This window comes from Polypterus senegalus, chromosome 1, assembly GCF_016835505.1.
Source record: "Polypterus senegalus isolate Bchr_013 chromosome 1, ASM1683550v1, whole genome shotgun sequence".
NCBI classification, from domain to species: Eukaryota; Metazoa; Chordata; class Cladistia; order Polypteriformes; family Polypteridae; genus Polypterus; species Polypterus senegalus.
The window spans coordinates 56,158,273-56,163,891 of NC_053154.1; positions in this window are offsets into that span (position 1 = coordinate 56,158,273).

The following is a 5,619-nucleotide window of genomic DNA, read 5'->3' on the forward strand; positions in this document are numbered from 1 at the left end:
ATCACATGATTTGGAATTGCTTCCAATGGACTGTGCCCTAACACTGGAAGTACTCCCGGGATAAAAGAAGTTGCTCCACCTCACCTCAGGGAGTAGGAGTCGGGAAGAAGAGGACAGCACTTGCTTTGAGGAAGAGTTTTAATTGTATTGTTTTGGTGTGCTATACAAGAAGGTTCTGGAAGGGCCTGTTCGAGTACTGCAGAGAATATTGAAGCTGAACCTCTGTCCGTTGTCATGTCAGTTGTGTCAAGGGTCTGGGGTGCTGCTATCTATCTATCTATCTATCTATCTATCTATCTATCTATCTATCTATCTATCTATCTGTCTGTCTGTCTAATTCATTTTTAAGAAGAGTGAGACTTTGAATCAACATAAGTTCTTTTATGCAAGAAGAAATCTCTCTTTAAAGATAAACATGCTTTCTGTCTAAGATTCTTAATATAATGTTTACTAACACTGGGAAATTAATTTACGATCAGCATCCGTCCATTATCCAACCCACTATATCCTAACTACAGCATGTCCAGATCTATTCATATTTATGTGTATGGTGTTGCATTTCTTCAGGTTACAACAGCAAAAAATACAAAAACACCTCTTGCACTTCATATTTACTGTGTGTTCTTGGAGACAATTTTTCCTTACTCAGCACTGAGTTTTGCACAAAAATTCAAAGAATTGTATGTAACATTACAGTGACCATGCCCCCCTAGCCACAAACTCCACTTTAAAGAATACAGTAATCCCTCGCTATATCGCGCTTCGACTTTTGCGGCTTCACTCTATCGTGGATTTGAAATGTAAGCACATCTAAATATATATCACAGATTTTACGCTGGTTCGCGGATTTCTGCGGACGATGGATCTTTTAATTTAGGTTACATGCTTCCTCAGTTTGTTTGCCCAGTTGATTTCATACAAGGGACGTTATTGGCGGATGGCTTAGAAGCTACCCAATCAGAGCATGTATTACGTATTAAATAAAACTCCTCAATGATATACAATATGCTTCCCACGCGGTGCTTCATTGTTTGCTTTTCTCTGTCTCTCTCTCTCTCTCTGACATTCTTTGCACCTGACGGAGGGGCTGTGAGCAGAGGGGCTGTTTGCACAGAAGCTGTTTGCACAGAGGACACAGACGCTCCTCTACAAAATGCCACTTTATCACGGTGCTTCTGCACATTTAAAAGCACGTATTGATTTTTTGATTGTTTGCTTTTCTGTCACGCTCTCTCTCTCTGACATTCTCTGCTCCTGACGGCGCTCCTTTGAAGAGAAGATATGTTTGCATTCTTTTGATTGTGAGAAAGAACTGTCATCTCTGTCTTGTCATGGAGCACAGTTTAAACTTTTGACTAAAGGGTCTTATTTCATGTCTAGAGGGCTCTAATAATGTTAACAGTGTGGGAGAATTTATAAGGGCTTAAAATATATAAAAATAACCATACAAACATATGGTTTCTACTTCACGGATTTTCATCTATCGCGGAGGGATTACTGCATTGGAATCACCAAAGGCTTGGTGATGGAGCACAGAGTTTCATTTTGCAAAAAAACTGAAGTTTGGGAAAAGATTCATGTTTCAGCATGGCAGTGATTTCAATGGGCTATGGAAAAATTTGGAGTAGCTCAATAGCAAAATGTGAAAATCCTTGAGCAGCTCAGTTAAAGTCCCAACCTCCAGAACAGAGAGAATCCTGCACAATTTAAAGATTGTGGTCTATAAATACTGTATGAGCACACCGAGAGCAGAAGAGATCTGAGGTCACCTCCAGAACAAGTCATCTTCAGGGGGTCAGGTAAAGCCTGTGTACCAATATGAAATGAATATTTTGAACATTGAGGTTTCAGACTAAATTTATAGTCTTTTTCAAAATGGAGAGCCATGAGAGTGGAGCAGCTCTAGTGAGATCATTTGGCCAAATAGATTGAATGGGCAGAGGACAGCAAAAGGCTTTTCACACAGTTTTCCTTAAAGAGCTGCAAAGAGAAGTAAAGGGAGTGGTGGAGTTAATTGTGGGATATTAATGACTTTAATGACTGACCTTACCTGGAGGTAAAAAATGAAGGAAGAGAAAGGAATAGTATGGCTGAAACTCAGGGACTGAAATGTGCAGAGGCCAGTATGAGGTGTGGCAGCACAATTTAAAGGTGATGGTCTATGAATACAATGCTGGAAACTTTAATGAATTCAAGAAAATCTGCCAGGAGGCAGGGGTGGCTCTAGGCAGAGAAAGAATCGGTGGCCCCTGTGCCCACCAATGTCAATATGGTATCTTATGTACATTGCGGACACTGCATAGCCGCCTCGTGCTCATGACACAAGCGTGTAACTTATGATAAAGTTCAGGATTGGTCCTTCCTGTGACGCATGAAAGCCTCCTGAGCCACCTTTCTCTTTCGTTTCGAATAACCAGATTTGTGTACTCGAAATCTCTTCATTTTGCCTAGAATGCGTATGCGAATGTCTTGTGTCCCCTATCCGACCAGATATTCACTATGACTATTGCGCTAACACTAATACTTTATTAAAACTAGGTGAAACATTAACTTGTAAGACGACTCACCCACTTGCACTAGCTTCGCTTCAGCTGTCAGCTGTGTCATTATTTGGTCTTTCTGTTTTATATTGAACTAGCAAAATACCCGCGCTTCGCAGCGGAGAAGTAGTGTGTTAAAGAAGCAATGAAAAGAAAAGGAAACATTTTGAAAATAACGTAACCTGATTGTCAATGTAATTGTTTTGTCACTGTTGTCAGTGATGAGTGTTGTTGTCATATATATATATATATATATATATATATATATATATATATATATATATTTACACACACACACATAAACATATATATATATACATATCTATAGATATACACATATATACATATATATCTACATATATACACACACATACATACACACAAATATATACACACAAATACATATATATATATATATACATACATACACACACACATATATAAACATATATATACATATACATACATATCTACATATATACACACACAGCTATTTCGTATCAGTGCAATACGCTGTTTGTTAAAACAGTTGACTCCGCTCTTACGTGCAATAAAAATCAAATCATTCAGTTGTCTTTGCTCATATGTCATTTTAGAGCTGGACGCCTGGCATCTTTTTTTGGCCACAGGTTCGTTTCTGTTTGGTGTGAAGTTCTGTGTTGTGGAGATTCTCAGGATGGATTGCAGGTGCTCATCAGTGAGGCGACTCCTGTGTGCTGTTTTGTTAGTCTTTATCACTGAGAAGAGCTTCTCACACAGATATGTGCTACCAAACATGCACAAGGTTCGAGCCACATGTAGACGGACTTTTTTTGTTCTTCAAAGTCACCAAAGCTCCGTGCAAACTCAGTGCGCAATAACTTTAGCTTCGCAATAACTTGCAGCATCATAAGGTAGACTTGATTAACGCAGTAAGTGTTCGGCAAGGCAGCTGAAGCGCTGCATTATGGGATCTGTAGTTTATTGTGTTACCAGCGCTTCATATACCGGGCTTTAATAACAATAATACAGTATATAAAATGATCTCGGGCGGATATAATTACACGCCGGGCGGATGTGGCCCGCGGCCCTTGAGTTTGACACATATGGACTAAATAGAACTTGAAAAGATATATTTTTGAAATGTGATCGCGCAATTCAGATAGAGTTGACGCAAGACTACAGCCTGCATGCCTCAATGAGTCATCCTCCCTCGCTCTTACTTTTTACCGTTCATCTAATGAATACACTGAGTATGGCTTTACCAAAACAATCATTGATGGCGAATAAAGTATCCATTATTCGAGTATGTAGAGCGGGATATATATATATACATATATATATACCCGCGTGATCGCAGCGGAGACGTAGTGTGTTAAAAAGGTAGAAAAGAAAAGGGAACATTTTAAAAATAACGTAACATGACTGTCAATATACAGTATTTGTTTTGTGAGTGTTACTGAGTGTTGCTGTCATCAAGGATTTGATTATCATTATTTCTTTCAATCAGGTTCGTATTTGTAGGATGTGTTGTGTTCAAGTTACATTCCGTGTTTGTCAATCGTTGTAAAGATGACAGGTTTCATTCATCGATTCGTTTCTTACTGCATCAATAAACAGCTCGTCTTCTTCTTTATCTGAGACCTGACACACTACATGCACGGGTTTTTTTTACACTGTCTTCCTTTAGCGGGACATTGACTTTTTCCACTGTGTGCTTTGTTTCCACAGTAGCTGCATTTATGAATATGCTTATCAGACGCTTCATATTTTTTGCTGCCTTTTCAATTGTGTAATTCGGTTTTGTTCAGCGCTCTTTGGAACTGTTGCTTTTATCTGTGCACTGCGTCAGTTCACGTGAGCCGCTCGGTGTACATGCATCGAAGTTTCCCAGCTGTGCTAGTGCCATCTCGTGCTATGTCCATGGCTGTATTTAATGTTACCTTAGTCCTGGCACTTAAAACTTTCTCTCGCAGTTTCGCTGAGTTTGTACCAAACACCACCCTGACCATGTCATCTTCCTCTGCATAAGCACAGTCCTTAACCCGTGAATATTTAGTGGGAGTTTGCTATTGGATTGCCGCTGACGGACGGCCTTATATGGGCAGGCACTAAATTACAAACACCAGCGGTAGCCTGTCTATGAACTTAATTTAAAGTGTAGGTTTACATCGTGCTTTGTTTCCGAAGTAGCAGAACTCATGAATATGGTTGTATATGTCACTTTCGCTCGCTTCTTATTGTTTCGCTGCCTTCTCAATTATATAATGCATGTTTTCTTCAGCGCTTTTTTGAAGTCTTCCTGGTTTTCTATGTACTGCGTGATTACGTGGGAGGCGTGATGATGTCACACGAAACTCCGCCCCCACGGCGTTGAAGCTCATCTCCATTACAGTAAATGGAGAAAAACTGCTTCCAGTTATGACCATTACGCGTAGAATTTCGATATAAAACCTGCCCAACTTTTGTAATGAAGCTGTAAGGAATGAACCTGCCAAATTTCAGCCTTCCACCCACACGGGAAGTTGGAGAATTAGTGGTGAGTGAGTGAGTGAGGGCTTTGCCTTTTATTAGTATAGATATATATTGGTGTGGCAGCCCCTGGGATTTGGCGACCCTCTGCAGGTGCACAGTTTGCACATGCCTAAGGCTGCCCCTGCAGGAGGAGTCCTTAACCTGCACGTAAAGGCAGTAGACACTGACATGGAAACACTTTAAACAGATATTACAACACAGGGTGGCCATATCTGAAATCACAACTTTGAGCTTAAACACAACACATGCCTGCCAGGTGTCTTTTGTACTTTTTAAGTTTGATTTTCTGCCAGGAACCATTCTTTCAGGAATTATCTTAACACCAATCAATGTTTACAACACTTTGTTAAACCTGAAGTTTCTACCTTAAAAATATATCAATGGTAAAAATTTTAGGGACTGTACGGTATCAGCTGTTAATTCCTGCATTTATTTCTGTAAGGAGTGACTCGTGCAATGCATTATTGTCATGATTTAAATTTTTTACAGCTTTGTTTTTCATGTCCCTTGGACAAACTGGTTCATTTAAGGGTTCTGAAGGTTGCTGAATCTTATTTTGATAACA